The 21,144-nt window shown below is 40.7% G+C and overlaps 1 protein-coding gene across 1 annotated transcript in view; it reads left to right on the top strand.

Moving 5' to 3' along the window:
* T265_11123 (hypothetical protein) overlaps positions 1-21,144 on the top strand; it is a gene marked incomplete at both ends in the record, with an annotated part of 53,497 nt that overhangs the window by 6,571 nt on the left and 25,782 nt on the right. Inside the window, one exon of the mRNA XM_009177691.1 lies at positions 426-525. The remainder of the gene's footprint in view (positions 1-425; positions 526-21,144) is intronic.

Below are 21,144 nucleotides of genomic sequence, written 5' to 3'. Positions count from 1 at the left end.
CAGTGGAAACACTGACATCTGAGTTAGTTCAGATAGAAGGGACCTCAAAATCCAGCATTTTTAAGGTGTCCTTTTTGGCAAAAGACAATATCACTGTCCCAATAGAAGTAGAGCTGCCGGACCGGTACTAGATACAGCTTACTGTACAAACACTTCCGCTTTAGCAGACAATATTAATTTTCTTGCTTGATAGGTGATAGGTGTCTTTTGTCTGCCCACACGCCATTGTCCCGTCTGGCACAGCGAAGTCCGAATTCAATCCAGGGTCACTGCAGTACACATACATGATCGCTATACAAAATTCATGGTCAGAATATGCTTATTGACATTAGCGAATTAATGAAAAGTCAGCTTGTATATTGAGTGACGCACCTTCTTCAAACGGAAAAAAGGTTTGCTCTCTGGAATTTTACTTTTGATTTCAGCGGGTTACCAATTTCCAGTGAGAGGGTTGTCACTCCCAAGAGAGCCGACTGCATGTTTCAGATTGTTGAATACAACTGTTACTGGTGCCTCGCTTATTTTGTAAGTCACCAAAAACAAATTGATGTTTTGGCTTGTGTTTCATGCAAATTTCTTTCTTGGCGGCGACACTGCTGAAGGACGGATTTCGGGTCACGACTATTTTTGTTTTATGAAACAAATGATTTATTGTAGCCAGGTCACTTTGTCACACACTGAAATGGTTTGCAATGTTGAGGAACATATATATGTATATATGTATACATAAGCTCAGATGGGCAGCTTGGTTGTTGGTTCATCCACCGACTTTGACATTTGGATTGCAAACGTTTCATCAGGGTGAAATCGTCAGTGCGGAGTTGAGTGGGTAAATTCCTCCTCTTCCACTTGTGTTCGCGTAGTTTCTAAACAGCACCTGATAGCTATAAGTAATTGGTTGGTCGCGAGGCGGTCTTCGCGTCGTTTGTTTGGTCACCTAAGAATCCAATTTGCATTGTGATCTTACTGCCTGGTTGGTTCGTTGAACGCACTTAGTTCGACAGTTCTGTTTCCCTGTTGTGATTGAGCCGCTTCTTCCTCGCTTTGTGGTCTGAACTTTTTCACACGATTGGTTGATTCAGTAGCTTTCTATTCCAGTAGTTTTTTTCTTTGAGCCCAATTGCCTGTTAGTTTTCTTCAGGTTGCTCGGTTTTCCATGTGGTTCAGGGTCCTGTGATTGTTTACTTCTTCTACTCGTAACGGCTGATAAATTGGTTTGATCAATTTTGTGTGGAGTACCACACCTAGAAAATCTCGCGTTCTTGTTTTTGTATGAGAAAATACCTGAAGATCTTTTAACTTGAACGGATGTCTTTGTCGTCATGGAGTTAAACCATTGACAATGTCTTACCCACTGGTGGCAAGCTTGTGTTCGTGTATTCTGGTGGCAAGTTTACCCACTGGTGGCAAGCTTGTGTTCGTGTATTCTGGTGGCAAGTTTTCTTCCAGTCTGGTTAACATAGTGTTTATCGCATTCATTTAACTAAAGTTTTAGATCACACTCGTCTTCTTTATTGCATCCAACCTTCCCTTTGGTTCTAAGAGGGTTCTTCTTAACGTGTTTGCAGGCCTGAGTGTGACGGTTATTATACGTTATGGTAAATGTTTTGCAGTTGCCTCCGTGACGTTTTCGATATACGATAGCGTAATTCTTACCTGTTCTAGCTGTATTGGTGAATCAGCTTTTTGGTATTTTTCTGAACATCTCTATATGAAATTCCTCAGGTACTTTGGAATGTCTGATGAAGTCTTCGCCCTTCTTTCTTCCTTGCCTCTGTTGTGTTGCAATACGTCTCAATCCGCTCAAATAGGGCTTAAACATTGCTCCACTTTTGGCCGTTTGAATGGCTGCTGTGGTGTTCCAGAAGCTGGTCTGTATACGTTTCTTTCCGGTGTATTTTATTCTGCAATTAGTCTTCTGTTTTTTTTTTGACGAACACATTGTGAATTGGATGTCGGGAAACAAGTTGTTCAGCAGTTGTTTAGCTCGCGACAGTTCAAATTTCTTCACATTAGCAAATGTCATCCACATATCATACCCATACTTCCCGTTTGATACCTGATAGCACAGTCGTCTTCAGTTTCTGCATTGTAATTTCCGTAAAAATCTAGAGATTGGTGATCCAATTGGTGTCCCTTTTGGTTCTTAGTAATATTTACCATTGAAGTCGAAGTAGGTTGTCAAGAACACGAAGGGAATGGTCCAATCAAATGCACTTAACGAACCGACCACAAAGTAATTTAGATTTCCAGGTGACAAAGCGAACTGCGCAAAAACCACCCCGGGATCAACCAGTCAATTCATAGCTACCAGATGTTGTCTGAAAACTATGCAACTACGCACTAACGAGGTCACCTCGATTGCTAATGAAACTTGCAATCCAACTGTCAAGCTCGGTGAACAGACCAACAAGCAAACCGAAATGTTTATTCGAAATAACGAATTGAGTATCGGAATCTAAGTTCTAGTTCTAGTTCGTTAAAAGATGAATATGGCGATTCTTGACCAGAAGATGTATTTGCCGTGATTTTTCTTAATAATATTTGAGTTACCTCTGCTATACTCTAACCCAGACGTTCTGAATATTACATTGTAATCTGAGATCCACTTGTATATATTCATCACATTGATCGTACATTTACATCGCCGTCACTCGAGTGGATATGCATATATACTTGCACAGCAAGGCCGGCAAGTTCCCACTGAGTGAAGAAAATTATTGTGTGCTGTAGGCCTCATCGAATTGTGTACGAGGTGAGCATGGAATCCCAACACCGTCGGACTAGGCTCCAAATAACCCACCCACGAATTGCAGACTGGACATTTTCACTCTGGAGCGCGGTTGAATCAAGGCGGCAAATAACTTGTCTAACAATACTTTCCTTAGGGCCTCCGGTTTGTTGTAAAACGATTTTGCGCCTACTCTTCCGGTCAGACGGCGGAAATTAAACTTTTAGTAGAGACACCGATGCAACGGTTTACTGGGGGCCAAACCTGAGTTACATTAACAAGAGCTTTTCAGAATAGCCTTAGTTCGACAGAAAGTGACATACTTAAACAAAGGGGTACACAACTGATTTTAGAAAATCTGGCAAGTGTTATCGATTATTTAGTTTTGGAACTTTATGTAGTCGCTTAGGAAAACCAGATCCCCGGCCATGTCAAAATATAACCAAGATTGATAAACGAACGAAATCAGATGATTTTCATACCCGAATTTCCCAATGTTCTTGATAGGGTAAAGGATGATTCGCCAGAGAGCTATTCAGTAAAATAAGAGTCGAACCTGCCTAACGAAATTTCATCCTGTGTAACACCTGATACTGCTAAGCAATCAGAATGCAATGGGCCTTGGCGACAGGAGATTTCCTGTTTTCACCCCTGGGGTAGGAATACGAATGAATATGCATGTAGACAACACAGCAGAAGGGGTGTTATTTACTCCAGCAATGATGCAACACAGACATTGCGGAAAATAATTGATAATAGGAAAATGTTTACCGAGCAAAGTTGGTTCAATCGAAATGTGATTTTAAAAAAACTGTTCGTAAAACTGCTTTTCTGAAATCCATAAAAATACGGAATAAATACTATCAGTGTGGTCACGGAAAGTTCAAGTGGATTTACGGGTAGATAAAATATTGTGAAAAGCATTCAGAAGATGGGTTGCGAGTATTCAGGAGGAAAAAGAAGAACAATGATATTCTCAAAATGGCGCGAACGCGAAGGTGTAGCATTACGTATAAACCTTAAAGAATCGGCGAATGGCACAAGTTCCACTTGTTATGCTATGATGTTTAGGCTGACTGTTTTGGCTTGTGTCAGACACGTGGAAGTTTCCCAGCCGATCTTGTGCACAATCTTGTTGTACATTGGCACGAAAGGCTTGAAAGTAGCATTAAATTCATCTCAGAACAAACCGTCCTTGGCTGTCTGTGCGCAGGTGCCTAGTTGTTTGACCTCTGTCGATCATCAAATTCGATTCGGGAGCCACCTTTTCGGATAATATCGTACCATGAAAGTGTTGTTTTGATATTCTATACAACCTGGTGCAGGCGTACAAATTTCCGTTTGGTTTTTTGTTCTTACGCTACTTTCGGTGTTTTAATTGCCGTTTGGGAGCAGTGTTATTCTTTCCCAAACAATCCTTACAGCTTAGTTTCAGCCACTACTTTCAAAATTGTTATTCGTGAAAGCCAGAATCTAAATGGCTAACACTGATTTAAACTTCTGGAAAGGGTTTGTTCTTAATTCACAATTGTTCACCAACAAAAATGTTGCCATAAGCTCCATCCAGAATAGTGCATTGGTCAAACGATATCAGTCCTCCGAACACATATTGCCATTCCAGTGCGGTGCAAATGTGTATGCACATTGCTTTTAAACTGACGACGATAGCAAATAAATATCAGTTCGTTCGTGCGCGTACGTGCAATTCACTTAACCTTCCTTACACATTTGGTCGCTGAACGGCGGCTTTTGATATTTATTCCACCAAATGTATCTTATACTGAACACTGACTGATAAGGAATAGTCTAATGAACTAATCGTAGACCAATTCTCTACCGTTTTCCGTGAAAAACAGCGTACACAGTATGCTACATAGTTGAGTACGGTGACTGAAGAGCACTCAGTCTTTTGTTCTGCTAATTACTAACCTGACGTCCCCTGGTCTTCAAGCGTTCGTTTTCTTGTCTGCAAAAGGATGATGAGAACCAGTTCCGAAGTCCTCTGTCTCGTGGCGTAGCCCACAGTAAAAGCACTATAAATGCGATGGGCAATGCAGTTGCTAACAGACTGTAACCAACTTGAGGTATCAGAAAACTTCACCTATGAGTTCTTGATTAGTATTTGGAACCCAGTCAGAGGGTTTAGTGGAATTAGTCAAGCCATGAGAATCTCATGCTTGTGAGCAATACGGGATTTAAGGCAGCTAAGCTGTTTGACTAATAAGTTGAAGTTGAATTCATCCATAATTTTCATGTCAGCAAGAGTTATGTTGGTAATGCCAAGCATGATCCTGGTGGTCGTGATAAGGGTTACAGTGAGGTTTACGATGAAATCCAGGACGTCACTGGTAATGATGATATCATCGTTGTGGTTGGTGGTTATGATATGAACGCCGGTTATAATGACGATGTGACGAAGGACAGTGATACGACCCGCTGATTCCTAGAAAGAACGAAAAATATCCATTTTGAAATCTGGTGGGATACTGCCAATGGGTGCTGACAAAATAAACTTGGGACAACATAAACAAACTGGAGGATGTTTTCTTCTGTGCGTGGTCAGTTGTCTTTTTGAATGTGACTCTGAAAACTAAACGGAATCAAGTTTCGCCAACTCCTGCCACAAACGTAGTTGCAAATTAGGCAAAGTTAGTTTATTACACTGATGATTCACATTACGAACTTAAATTATTAGCCTGGCATTTGTGTTGCTTTGTTTACATTATTGCTTGGTTTTTCTCTGGTAAGAACCCCAACACACACAGCAATTCCGGCTATTAAGTATTTACCCCCCAACGGTAACATTTACGAACCTATAGCAAGTACGTAGAAGTGTCAATTTGAACCACGGTTGTCGCATGTAGTCGTTTTAATAAGACATCCCAGACCATCTAAATTTCACTTTCAAATAACTCTCCAATTTATCATACACCATACTGTGAGTAATTTAGGTTCTGTTTTGAAAGCCGGCCAATCATCCTGGTGCAGTTTATCCAACCTCTGAATACGGACTAACAGATTCACCAACTTGGTGTATTCATGCCTGACTTTCGTGGAACACAGTGGATGGTGTACGCAAAACTACGTTTAAATTCTGACTTGGAAATTTTACCGCTTAATCCCGATAGTTGTTTATTCATTCTTATCTTCATCCAATTCAACATCGATGCCACATTTTCTGTTAGGAATACTTCAGCTAAATACCGTTCTTCATTAAAAACTACTTTAAAAACCCCACTCTTAAGCAGTCTATATATGCTTTTTGCCATCCTGATTATTACGCATCGCAGATTTTCAAAACGAACCATTTCTCAGAATTAGCTACACTTGGCCAGTCCCTTAAGATTTCATCACTGTGTAAAAGATGGTATAATTACGACCACCGGCTGTGCGGAAAACACCTAAAGCTGGACGACCGAACGTTTGTTTCTTACTTTTTACCCGGTAACTTTTGGATAACAGTATTTTGAACGCACCCCTGTAAATGGCCATGCCATCCAGTGTCAATGTTGATGGAGACAACTTCTTTGACTTTATTCTGGCCAAAATCTAACATGTAACCCTACCCTTGGTTAGATCAATAATACCTCTTTTACGCAAAAAAATTCATAGGTACCGCTTCGTCGCCGATGGAGTTGAGAACTTTGGCTAATCCATAGTTGGCATAGGGGTACGTATGGGTTTCGTACGTACAGGATGCGCTGGGACCAGCAAGGGGAGGCGGCTAAACAGATCGCTTAAGAGTACTGGCTTCTTTCAGAGGTAAGATCGGGAAGGGTGAAAACGTATAAGCCTGATGTATCAAGCTGGTACCGCATGTTTATTGTGCGTGGCGCTTTACTGGATATGAATCGTGGGGGTAGAGCAAGTGACACTACGAGTTCAATTGGTGTTTTGCCTTGGCAACACACCTAGACAAGTGGGATAAATTCTTTTACCGGTTGAAAAACTTAAAAAGTCGGGTAACACATCCCTTAGTTCTACAGAAGTTGAACGTTGACTTATTTGATACTGAGGAGTGCATATTAAACGTAAAGTGCCGGAACATATGGTACGTCCAATCATGCAGTCATTGTAACTTAGGGGAAAATTATGTTTATTACGCCTTGTGCGGTCTACTTGTTCACGAACAGTTCCATTCTTTCTGACGGTTCATTCAGTCCTCCTTGATTTTACGAAAATTGATCACAGTGTCGAGGACGTAGCTACGCACAATCTGTGTGTGAAATGAGACCACTAAAAATTAGTGCGCCTTCGGATGTAATGTTGTCAGGGGATTGTGTGAACATGGTAAAGTGTTTCAGCATGTTAGGAAAACTGGCGCTTGTGAATTACCTTTAAAAAGATAACATGGAATTCTACGCTGTGGTACTGTGATTGGGAAAAGTGGATGAATAAAATTTGTTGGACTTGTGCTTTAACATCAGCTTTTGGTAAGGCTTAACGGTTCACGTTTAGTTTTCTAAGTTGTACCTCGGATAGAACCATGCAATTTAGGACTGTTACATTAAGCATTCCGAAATTAGATGTTTCAGTGGAAATGACAATCGGAGTTAAGGTGTACGTTTGGCTGTCGTAGTACGTACTATTAGATATCAGGAAGCCGATTTAGTGGAGTACAATTCATTTTCCATGTTTTTCAAGGATAAGCTTTTTGAACCTTACGCACAACGAAGTGGTATCCTCAACCACATTAAGGAAATCTAAGCTAATTCTAATTCTCTAAGCGGCACGATAGACCGTGCATAGCGGATCTTCCTTGCAGAAAATTTCTGACGGGGATTTTGTTTTAACACTGACTCGGTGAAACTCACCACCATACCAGCAGTGACTACGTTGACAATCGATTTAACTCGATTGCCAACAGTGAACATACTACTAGCTTATTGGTTTCTAGAGAATAAGCTACCCATCAATAAACGGTCATGCTCCATGAATTGACACGCCCACTAGATTATCGTAAGCTAACACCAAAATCCAATATTTTTGGGTATTTATTCAACCACCAAGCTAAATTGTGATTTCACAACGTAATTTATGACAATATGCCGTCAACTCTGATCAATACCGCAGATCGATTGGCTTAATTCAGATACATTTTGAACCACTTATCGTGTGGCTTGTTCATCACCTCAAATGGTAGACATGTGCCTAGTTTTGCATTCTGACGCACTGCACTCACTCCTGAAGATTTTCTTTAAAGCGCGCAGCACCTGCATGTGAGAATCAGCAAGATAGGAACACACCCATTTTGCTCACTCCCACGTACCATTTCATGTACACTTGTCACGCTTCTGTGCCGTGCTCCTGGAGATTGAAGACAGCCACATGAGCGGGTCAAGTTATCAGGGGTTCAGTAAGGCTTGCTCTTAGGGACTCACTACGGGCTATTTATACTGCGTGATGTTGGCAGTTAGTTTTGCGTTACTGTGCCCTGAGAGGGGCTAAACATTTACTTGTTTTGAGTGCTACAAGAATTTTTAAATTCAGTTTGATCAATCTAAAACGTAACTGACTGAGGATTTAAAGCTTTTCATTGTGCGTTTTATAACAAGGTTACAGCCAAATTCACGTCATTTTTGGAAATATTGTAAAAAAGTGCCAGGTGATGGTTTTAGGGAATCTTTGTATTTCAGGTTAAGGCATTAGCTCTGTCGTTTGCATGAGGAAAAGGCTAGAAAATGTTAGGCTGTGATGAAGATCACAGACGCGAGAATCCCTAAAGCTATAAGAGGGCGCAATATTTAGCAACCTTTATTGAAAATCCATTCTCCCTTCAATTTGAGTTACGTGGAGACGGTAGATGAACCGAAAAATTAAATTTGACCTGAGATTTTAAGCAGTGTGCCATTTGACAGTCTGAGCTAATCACGTAACACCTTACAACTGCTAATTTTATCGGCTCCCATTATCCATTTTTCGACTTAATAGGGCTTGACTGAAAGCTCAAAAACCTGTAGAATAGCTATTCCTTCTCAGTTCCAGAACCAAACTACCTATGAAACCATAGAAGATGTCCCTTCAGACAGTGTATTTCACACCAGCCCCAACGACTTTTTGTCAGTGCCTCTTATTTCATGTGCCAAAAGCCCAGCGACTTCTGAAGACCCTATTACTGTGAAATTCTGATATAACCTTATGCACCAATAGGTATATAACTGTTCTAAATGTAGGCGACTTAACTGATACTCAGTTAACTGAAAAATTTCAAATAAGTATGTTTTCCACACCCCGCCTGACTATGTCTACAGGCTTTGAGATGAGCTTTGGATCCAATGTGGCTTCTGGAGATGAGTAGCTAATAGCATAGTAAACGTTCTTTGGGTAGCACAAAGAACTTATCACGTGGATCTCTTGAAATCCACCAAAATTACTCTGTAACCCAGTTAAGGGCTGGATTTAAAGCCAACTTGCTAAACGGGAGCTTAGTGCATGTTGATTAGCATTCTGTACATGATTATCCATCTTGTACGCACGCAACGTATTGGTTCAAGCAGTACAATACGGAACATGATTTTTACAAGCGTACTGCGATGGGTGGAAACATGGCTGACATTTCTGTCCAACACTACCTTACTCAGTGAACAAATATCTCCACAAGAACTGAGGAAAAGCGCATAAACCCCATGGAAGATCGATCACTCTCTAAGCGTTAGTATCATCACATGAAATCTACTCAGTTGGGAAGGTTGTGACGTGTCAAATAAATGCCGGCGACTTTTTCAGAGCACTGAGGATTGGGTATTTTAAGAAGTCTACTCAACTTCCGTGCTGATCTACTACTGCCAATGGTGTTTACTGTCCAAGAGTGTCTGACCAACAGGCGATGTTTTGATCACACTAGATGGTGTGTTCCCTTTTGTGGCATTTTCATGAGACACATCATTCGAATGTGGAAAAGTTTATGATGCAAGCCTGAACACAATTAATTTGAGCCGAACTTGTGCCCAAGTCTGTGTTTCACACTACTATACTGATTTTTGCACTGATTGCAAACACGTGTACCCTTGTGTGTGTGTGTGTGTGTGTGTAAATTTAATGATGACTGGTGCGAATACGATCTCAGCGCCTAATTACGCATGGTGGAGAAAGTACTGCGGATATTCCCCCGTAGAATCACATTGAATGGTGGACTTAAAATTTTGAACAAAATTAACAAATTACTTAACAATCCGCTAAAAAACCATCGACATCCCATTGACAGTTTAAACCCCTTCATACGTTCTCCTGTTATATACGAACCGTTGTGGCATGACCGTTTGTCATGGACGACCTAGTAATATAAGGAGGGACGTAACTATGTAACGATGTTGTAGAAACAGTCACACATAAACCACCATTGGTGTTGCATTGTTCATGGCCTTACACATTGATTGCAGCTTTGTGATTAAAGTATGAGTGGCTCTGTATCCTCTCTAAGGGTGAGGCAATCACACTGATGATCAGCTAGTCCTGGTCGATCGACTGATCCAGCTACTAGCTTGGAGGTCGTAGGTTAGAAATTTAGTGAAGTTTGTTGAGATACGCACTGCTGATGAATCTTAATGAGAATAAATCATCTTCACTGTGATTTTTGGCTTTTTAGCACAGGTTGGATTTACATGCAATGCAAAGTCTCCATTGTATATTTCTCAGTTCCCCCTACCAACAAAATATTGAGTGACTATTAAGTCTTTCTTCTTTGTGAATTTGAGTATCAGCGTCTTTATCTGTTATTAAAGTCGCTCAAAATTATAGATTGACTTTATAAACAGCTCTGTCATGGCCTACCGTAGGAGAACGTTTGCCTGATTAAGGTTGTATTTTTTTCGGACAAAGATACACGAAACCTTACGACAGCCAAAGGTATATGGAAATATTCTTGGTAAGACCCAACTTCAGATAAACACCACATTACCACACGAACTGTACCTCTATAAAAGCACTGCAAATAACCTGCCCCCCACTTTTGTTTCAATTAAGGCCAACACTAACAGTCGTCACTGTTCGAAATACAAGCAGATAGTGTTTTGTATATGGCGTTCTTTTGCACAGTGTTACGGTTTTATGTTGAGAATCAATTCGTCCTGCCATACCTATTCGCTATCTATTGGCCGGCTACTTAGCAGCCGGATGTGCACACAATGACAGGTTATTATGCGGTAACCACATTTTCAGCCGCGCATCTTAGGCTGATGCATTCGGTGCACAGTGGCCATTTTTCTGACTTGAAGACCAGCCTTGGCCACAAACCTGTCCACAATGGTTGAACCTTCTTGGCGAAATGCACCCATTTGCAAACGAATTCGGTCTTTCGCGGAACTCACCGGGAACCCAGCTGAACCTCTGATGTTTTAAACTTCCTCTTTTATAACTTTGCTTGCGTACAATTTGGTGTTCAAGTGTGAAAGCAATTTGATGAAACCTCAACGAATTCACTCACTTGAATTTTAGAAAGGACAGTACCGATAGTGGACTGTCGAGCTGTTTTCGGCAACCTTGTAGTTAGGGTTAATCCAAGCCTTCCAGTCATTTTTTAGAACCAATTCCTGAGCTATATTCGAGCTGCTTAGTACGCGACTCTGATTTGGTGTCTGAATTCTCAGAGTTTCTCCCATTCAAAGTTTCACTGTGGTTTTATCAATGATAAAAGCGTATCACACCGCTTCACTCTTCAAAGAATGTTTCTATGACACACTCAGTTGCAAGACCTCGCGGAAATTAGTGTTTCAAAATGAGAATCGTCTGTGTAAAGAATCGCCAAATAATTGCCTGAATATTTTATATGTGATGTAGCTTGTCTTGATCACGTAAGCCTAACTTGAAGCTGCTTATGAACAGGAGGTTGAACATAAACAAATCAAGCGTCGTGCATAGAGGCGTATGTGATTTATCGTCTAACCTTCTCAATCCTGATCATGTTTAACGAGACAGGTGTTAAGTTTACAAACGGCAAGCCTTTATTCCACCCTTTGGTTGACGAGCATGTTTTCTGACTTTATTTAAAGTTGCAGCAGTACCATTTATGTATCTCTGAGAAAATTAGGGCTAAATACCCGTGGACGAATAGACCGACTACGTTATACATCTAATTCCCAAAATGCACTCTATAGTGTACTTAACTTGTATAAAACCAACCGCATACTTTCAAAACGCAACCAGAATTGACCATACATCTGAGTGATACCTGTTGAAGGAGTTTGCTTTACTTTGCTGCAAACAAAAAGCAGCCAGGGTAAAATAACGAGCAACTTATTAGCATTCATGACAACGACAGCGCTGGTACGATCCACAATCTTAATGACATCGATGACGTTAGCCATTTCGATGAAAAAACTAATTTGAAAGATGGGAGTAATAATACTGTTTCTTTTGATTTTGCTGATACAGACAGTAAGAAAGAGCGAATGGGCAATACCATGTGCTATCACTTATACTGTTGAGGCCGCAAGGGACGACAACAATGAGAGGTTACTGAAAGCCGGGCTTCATTTGAACCTTCGACTATCAGAAACCCCATTACCGTAGAGAGAGAGAGGCGATAGAATGTAGGCAATTTGTTTCCAAGAAATTGGTGAGTAATCACACAACCGCAATCACTTGCGGATGCAGAAAGCATCACCCTTTGAAGGTTCTCTGCTGCAAAGTAGTCCTTTCATTAACAGGGTATTACAACCGCAGGAAGCTTGTTTCAACTGAAGGGACGTTTTTCAGGATGAATTACTTTAGTTTGGTACACAGCAGTGCGTCCAATGGTTAAAGGTGTAAACGCCCTCCGGGGATGCTGACTCACAAAACATTTTCTGCTCTTTAATTAACACTGTCTCCAAACATCACTGGTAATGAGTCTGTTATCTCTGCCAGAAGTCCTGTCATGTCCTCCAAAGTAAGATGCCTGGTTGTATCACGTGGCACGTGGTTTCTTTTCCTGCTAGTTGTGGGTTTTAATCGACCATTTATCATTTTCAGCTGCCAAACCAATTGTTTTAGTATTTGTCCTCAAATTTGTCTAACAGGCGTTGGCGTCATTTTATGAGCATCGGCTAGTAAGCAAAAAGCAAAAATCTTGCATAATTCTCATCAAAACTATCCTAAAATTATCTTTTTGCGGGATTTATTTTGTCGTAGTATGGGGTAGTTCTAATTTTACATTTCTTATATAATATTATAAAACGTGAGCTTTTATAACCTTCCTGGGGCCCGCAGGTTTTGATGGTTTTAACCCAAGGTTTGCAACTTGGGATACGGAAAACTATACCTAGACGAGTTAATTTACTCGGATCCCTCTTAACTCAGTATTCAGCATGTCATTCACTAACACTCTTCAAGAAGCAACTGTTTTGTGATGAGTTGCGCCACGTTACCAGTGCTAAGTTTGGAAGTATTTGGCTGAAAATCGTTTTTTTCAAGCAAAAAATAGATCCACGCATATTTACTGGGAAAAAGCTAACTCTGACCAGGAGACCGGTATTTGGGTTAGTTTGGTACTATTTATTTCCTCAAGTGCGGGACCTCTCAGCTGTTAAAAGTTATAATAGACACTTTGAACGGGATTCGGCTAGTACAAAAATGAGCGGAAATCCTATAGGTGTTCTGTTACTCTAGTCTCATGAGTTTTTGGGGTGGTTCGATTGTTACTCCTCCTTAAGGAAAAAATAAAGCGCTTTGGGGAAAACGCGTGAAATTTCCGGAGAGGTGGGAATGGCTTTTACGGAATTGAATCTTACGGAGATCCTGTAGTCCTTTCATGGAAGGATATCATTAGCAATAAGCTTGTCAGTTTATAACTCAGCAATTCAGAAGGACCAGCCATCCATTTGTGCATCTCAAAAAGCTGCTGTATTTCTTCAGTTGTCCATATCAAAAACGGACAAATTTAAAGATTTCTGTAACGGGTCGTTTTAGTTCATTTTAAGCCACATTATAAGCTAAGCCTTCCAAACAAGTAATAATATTCCTGGGCGCTCACAATAATTTGGAGGTTAAGGTTTGGTATGAGTAACCCGGAGGCTTGTAGGACTGGCCGCGAGGGAAGCTTTCACCACAAAGTCCTCAGACTGCGAAAGCTGACAGCATCCGACATGTGGTGCTCATTATTTTTCACAAGTCAGCATGCACGGGCTAATAGTACTGGTGGACTGTAAACTAATGCCGTCACATGAAGCACAAATGGTGTTGCAGAATCGATTTTTGCACCAGCCAAGACGGAAAATGACTGAAATGAACATAGTGAATCAGGGAGACTATTTATGGTTCCAAGCGATACATAGATTGCACCTAAACTCATTGTGCATTAGATGAGCAAATCTGTCTGCACATGTGTGCCGCGAAGACAGATAACGCTGTGAACACATATGTTGCCCTCGTAATCGTGTTGCACACTGAATCGATGTGAACATAATAATGACATTTATACATTACAGCCAATTTTTACCTTAACAATCTTTAAAAATAGGACTGTGTATGGAGACTGAACCGATGTGAAGCGAGTGTAAATAACAGTGGAAATAGTCCACCTGGATTCACATATTGATGAGAATGCCCGAAGCCAGAAGTTAGTGGATACCAGGTGAATGATTTTTAGTGTAATATAATGGTCCGCTGTGAGTTCGCGCCGACAAGAACTACTTGAGAGACATCATCAGATTTATCAAAATCTATTCTTAGCCCTTAAGCGTAATGTTTTGCGTTTTTTGTTCTTAAGGTTATTATCTTCTTGTAGCTAATTTAGTCCGGTACATAGTTAAGAATAAACAACCAAGCAAGACCTTTGATGAGATTCTTTGTGATCATTCTAAAATTTCATGTATTGGTGAAAGTGAAGGGAATTTACACGCGTCTTGCTTCACACAGAGAATTAGAGGAGCCATGGAAAAAAGCGACCAATAGGTCAGAAAAGTGTAATTACGTCACCGTTGTCTGAGACTGATCTTTGGCCTCACAGGCTAGAACACCACAGGTTGATCCGTGCGAACAAAAGCGGAGCCCGGGAGAGGGTTCAACAGTTCTTAGTTGGGAAATAACTACCGACTACCTCACAAGAAAACAGTAGAGTAATACTTGAGATGTTGATATTGATAAGGCTAGCGTAATATAATTATTGCCCTCGTTCATAACCCGTGTGATAAAAAACACAATTTGTTGATCATAATGGACAGAACAGGGTTCATTTATTCCGTTAGTCTCCATCAGGTACAGTCATGATGTCAAAACTTCGTGTTTCCCTCCTGAAAAGGCAACACTCGGGAGGAGCCCACCGTTCAAATAAACCCAGCTCTTTGTTTACGGAGTAAACTTTTTTCAGGGAAAATTGAATGACAGAAATGGCCGCTTTCATCTGGTTCATCTAGGTGACTTTTCATTGCAGTACAAGAGTGCACGTATGTCCTTTTCAGAAGTAAGCATTGTAAGAGATAAAACTTCCTTTTTATCTTTCCAAGTAATTTTCTTTAAAGGCGAAATTTTGGTGTAACTTCTTCAGCCTAAAGACCGTGTGCAGCTACTCATTCGAGTGGTCTCTTTTGAATGGTGCTCGGTCCTAGGATGGACTGAATATAACGTTGGGTCTATATCCGCGCTATTTACATTACGCTGAGCACCATTGGCCTCCTTTTGGCATATATTATTACAGGTAAAATTCAGCTGTGATTTTTAAGATTCGGGCAGTCAGGTAACATGAAATATGAGATTTTTCATTCGTGTAAATGAAACAGAAAGTGTGAAGTTTCCACACAATCTTAAATCAGTCTGCTGTAACATTTCACTCACCGTTTCATTTTCCCTTGGACTGTTTGTATGTTTTTAGATTTGTCTTTAACGTAAAGAACACTACTTACTAAAAATTCATAACAATTTCGAGATAAACAAAAGTGAAGATTTCAGCAATAATCACAAATGAATTTGCATATGTAACTCAACTTTAAGGACAAGCTTTCATCTCCTTGTCAAGTATGCAGATAAGGCACGTGGGCGAGCTTCTGAATAGGAAGACGTTTGATTATCTTTACGTATGCAATATTCAAAGCACCATTCTGCGTTTATCTTAAAGATTGAGTTTATGTTATATTCACTGTAAAAAAGGAGTTGTCTTAGAAGCAGGAGAATGACAAGATCTGTTTCGCTCCCCGTTACTGGCTTCATAAAATCTGCACGATTTTATGCTGGACTTTGGAGGTTGGAATAAGCCATCATATAGATACCGGTGCCATTCATTTCATAAAATCATTGGCGTACTTGAACTTCGCTTTTTACTCCATGAAACGTGACACATTTTGACGATACTGTAGCCCTTAATCGTTACAGTTTACGCAGGCCGAATAGTTTCCCAAAGACAATGTGCAAACCACTGGCCAAATTCTACCAAACACTCGACCAGTCGCTACATAGTGAAAGAAGCCCACGGTGGATATAGTTCTATTTGCAAACATGAGGCTCGCCATCATACTGGTGTGAACCACAAGGGAGACGCAAACACTGTGATAGCCTTAGGCTCTCTGACCATCCAAGATTAGGAGAAACCTGTATTTTTCAGACAAGCTCCCTTCTGATTTTATCCCATTCGGACTACTTCAGTCTGAAACCAACCATCCAAAAGTCATAAGATTAGTTTTGCTTTACATGCTACTGTTAAAAGGTTTCTTTAAGCCCGTTTTGACACATCCTAAACTTTTGATGAAATACGGGACACAGACTGAATTCAGATTTCAAAAAGTTTGTAAAATACAACAGTAGTCCCAGTTTTTTCTCTTCTCCGTGTTTGAGAATTACCTTAGATTTTAGGTGTGTTTTTGGTTATTCTTCATCCTTACCGTATTTCGGAACCGGTAAAATAAATTGTTATGTGTTTGTGCAGTATTCGCATTCTTGGTCGTCAGCGTTTCTTGGAAAAATTAGGAGTTAAAGTATTTTTTTACGAGTTTCTCTGTCGCACTTGCTGCAGTTAAACAAACCCGTCCTTTGTGTCCCTGTAAACTGTCTACCATTAGTTTGCACCAAGGGTTACTGCTGAAGATCGGTCCTGCAAGGAATGCAACCTGCGAAGCTCCCACGGGTTAAGCGTTGACCAAGGTTGTTAGATTACAGGCAATCATGGGCATATATCAGGGTAAACCTCAAGCTGGGAAGCAAGCAAGTCAATTGGGTGTTGGTGTCATTACGAAGAGGCGACAACTGGTGCTGCACTTCGTTAATAAAAAATGCACATTTTCTGCAAGAGGACTAGAATTTTAAAACCCGTTATGCGGTTCGTGAGATTTGAACCACCGTTGCATTTCACCAATGGTGAAACACCTATGATTTATTTGCTGGCCTTTTGGCTTAAGCGGATTTTGCACCACAGCACAAAACTAGCGACTGAAACCTTTTGAATGACCTCCTTGTTATCGTCATGTAACACCTATTCCAATAATATTCAAAACTGCCTAGAAAATTAATCAGTAATTTTAAGAGACATGCTGGATTCAGTTCATGGAATCGTAGACCACAGAGGTTTTGTCATTATTTCCAAAAAAACGAAGCGTATTCGACGAAAAAACCATACTAGTATTGGAAATTATGTATTGAATGCGTACATGGGGTTGGCCGTCTTTTGTAATTCCTTGAACAGTTCAAAATAAGATCATCCGTATCATTTCTAGTTAACAATGATTCAGTGGAAAATCTGTTTGAGTTTGGTCTCAGTAAAGGCGAACGTTTCCTCAATCGGCCGGAATTCTAATCAACAAACCATGTTTATTTTGCACCCGGTGGAGTCCGATTTGATAAAGTGTGGACGGCGTTATCATCTCTACTGCTTGCTGCGAGACGTACGCGATCAAGTTTTTGTTTGACGTTTGCTGCTTGACACTGGACGAGCGATCAGATGTTATGTAAGTGGATAATTAAAGACAGTGTAACGCAAGCTCTTGCCGTTCAAAGACTTACGCTCGCATAACTTACTGCAGGTGGATTATAAAGTATACTGTAGCGATATTCAATAAATTTTTGGATTCAGTCATAGTTCGTCAAGCTTTTCTTAGGTCGCTATCATACGTCGTCCTTACTTCCACTGTCTTGGGGTAAGGATATGAAACCGGAAGGTGTTTGTAGTGGATTTTTTCTGTAAAGCAACTGACGACAACACCAGATGATTAAATCTGATAGAATCCAGTATTTTCAAACTGCTGATACTCATGAAATCTTCGAATAGATCAAATTGTTGAAATTCTGATGCTCACATGTTGCTTTGTATGTCTCTGATAATGGCAAGAACCGATGCGGAAGGTAGACACACAAAACACATCAGCTTTTATTGATGCTGTCCGGAATTTCATTCAGAGACTGGAGATTTTCTAAAGTTCAGACGCCGTCTGTTTTTTAATAAATCTAGAAGGTGGATTTCACACTTTTTAAACTGGCAGAATAGGTTCTAAAAGCCTGTTGGGAGAAACTAATGTGATCGTATGGTATGCCTATCATAATGATCCTGAACACTTCGCTATGACGCAATAAAAGTAGTAATTATAAGACAGACGAAGGTGCACGCTTTCATCATATATATAAAATTTGTTTTCCTGTTGGAAACTGCCTTTTAGTTTCAAAAAACATCTTAGATATGCCTCAAAATCAGGACTTTCAAGAGTACCACATTTTAAATCCCCGCTGTTTTGCTGAGCTGTCAGCGAGCGCTTTTATATAAGTTAGCATTAGTTTAGCAGTTTCTGAGGACGTATGAGTCCCTATTTCCCTTGTTGTTAGACGAAATATTAAAATGAATTGTGAGGAGTGAATGGAAGCATTCCAGGATTGTCTTTTTGGTTTGATGTACATTTTGCAGTGTCACATGTTGTAAAAACATAGATGTAGCTCCAATCCCTCGAACACATGCCCAGTTTATCTGAATCAAACGCGCATGTTCAGCTACTGCTTTGCCAAAGCAACCGCTTTGGTTGTGTATTTACTTGTTTTTAATAAATGAGTTTCACACGCCAGAATAGTACTTGTTCCGGTAGTTCGTTTAATGCTACAACAAAGAAAATGACCACATGGACCTTAGACGCGCTGGTGAGAATATAGGTCACTGCATCACAAGACTAGGCATCATAGTACTAATAATAACCGGTATGTAGTATCCAGGGTTGGCGATTCCGTATCCTCGTTTTTCAGACGCATTAAATGGTCAGGCTATATTACCAATACACGGCAACTTCACTGGATGTATCGGTCTTCAGGTGCTGACTGCGATCATGGTGCGAACGTGAGATATTTGAAATCGCTTCCGAGCACTGTGTATCGCTATGATCCAGAATGGTTCAGTGTTGTTGAGGGAAGAACTATAGGTTAATAAAACCAATGAGTTATCACACTAAAACTTTCGGATAATCATAATCGACATGATTGTAAGGCATTCATATGTTTCACGCTTGGAGACTAAGCAGGCGTAATCTAACCTAGGCTTGGAAATATGACAAAACGTTTGACATAATTTGTTGTAGTTATTTTGATTCAAATCATGCATTAACAGAAGCGCTTAAAGCCGGACGTAATTTAGTATGTATATGGTGGGCTGGTCTTTGTTTTATGGTTGGCTTGCTAGACGGAAATACGCTAATGGACAACTGCGCAGAATGGTAAGGCCACATACGGTTTGCGCCGAGCCACATGCGCATTCACCCGAACTCCCTGTATATGATGTGAGACCTGAAGATAAACAGAATAAGACAGCTCCAAAGCCATCAGTATATCCTACATAAATGCCCATTCAAGTTGGTAATACCGAACACTTGTGTCCGATAGTGCATGTAATGAGACCTGGTGGCCCACTCGGAATACATTCTGGGCGAACATTTGAGGAACATTCAGTACCAGCCATCCTTCAACACAGTGCGCGCAGCATTATTCACTGAGTTAGTCCTAGCACCGCTGGAGCTTAACATTACGGAATGTCCGGAGCGTAGGTGGAATAAAACAGGACACACTGAGTCACAATTCAATACAATAAATAGCACTAAAACGACGTATAACAAATGGTTGGAAGATAGAATATAAACAATGTTCGGGGTGAGAACCGAGGCAGAGTCCCTCTGGAATGTTACCGATAGCTCACTTAGGTCAAGGCCGTGGATATAAAAGGAGGGTTGGTATTCCAAGTATATACATAGGGGTGTCTGGTGGCGAGCACTGCACATAAGGCGCAACCTAGGCGCACGCACATGGTCTGCTAGTGTGAGATGCTACTCCTTTTGGTTTATAGAACGATAGTGACAGAAGGCCGTTCTGGCACTGCTGCAGACTAAATGCCACCGGCTATCGTAGACATTAAGTCGCGGCTTTGCAACACGAACGGCAAAACATAGCAGGTGTATCTCTTGGTGGTTGATTTGAGTAGACTAGGGACTGCATTGCAAATAACCCAAGACCAGAACACATCCGCATGGCGTTCACTAGCCGTTGTTGGCTTAATCTGTTCTCAAGATGGCTGTCACCTCCTTCCAGCACCTTGGATAGCTAAGACGGATTCGGTAAATTTATCGTATTCGTCGAAATCCCAACAATTGACCGCTTCGTGTTGGCTGATGGCCAAAAAAATCCGATGTAATATTCAAAAGCACGGCCGCAGTCTGAGAAATTCCAGCTTGTTCGGTTTCTGGTTCAAACAGTTCTGATGCTCTTGCGTTTCGCGCATCTCAGCTCCCGAACTGTCCTGTCTTGTTCATCCTTCTGTATTGGCCCATGGAGTTCAGATGGGATTTAGTGCTCTCAGGTCAACGAAAATGCAACTCAGCACAAACACTATGAGCCTCTTTCCATTGTGCACGTGGTCATCTGCCTATTTCGATGTGAAGAGCTAATTGGGAAACGGGAGCCGACTTGGCCATTATTCTTGTAGATCTGCATTTCTTCTGCCGCTCATGGGTTTTACGCAATGACATGAATCATTTTTGCATAGTGGCTTCGGATCAGAAAGGCATAAGTTTTTTGTCGTCCTTCTGATGTGTACTTTTTGAACCGTTTTCATTTTAAAATGAATCACTTAGGTACACGGTTGTCCTTATCCGTTTTAAATTGTGCTTTTATCCAGAGACTAATTAAAAATCATCTGAAATAACTGGATATATGAAACATGTTTCACTGTGAAATTATTTACAACATCGTCGATACGGCAAGTGCATTCGTCAGTCTCGTTCTACGTTGAAAACGTAGGACGCGCTGGTTTAGCTTATGAAAGTCCCGTCTACAACAAAACTAATCATTTCATCTGGAGCGCAACGGGACTCTAGAGCTCTAGAGCTGAATTCCTGCTGTATCGATCTACGACCATTTTACGAATACTCATTGCCTACTCATATTATCATCCAATCTACAAACATTATCATGGAGAAGATTATTATTCTCAGATTTTGCTTACACAATTCAATAATCTGATATGGCTACACAAAACACGGGGGTTATGATAA

This window comes from Opisthorchis viverrini (genome assembly GCF_000715545.1).
Source record: "Opisthorchis viverrini unplaced genomic scaffold opera_v5_447, whole genome shotgun sequence".
NCBI classification, from domain to species: Eukaryota; Metazoa; Platyhelminthes; class Trematoda; order Opisthorchiida; family Opisthorchiidae; genus Opisthorchis; species Opisthorchis viverrini.
The sequence above is the reverse complement of the archived record's forward strand: the minus strand, read 5'-3'. Positions and strand labels throughout refer to the sequence as shown.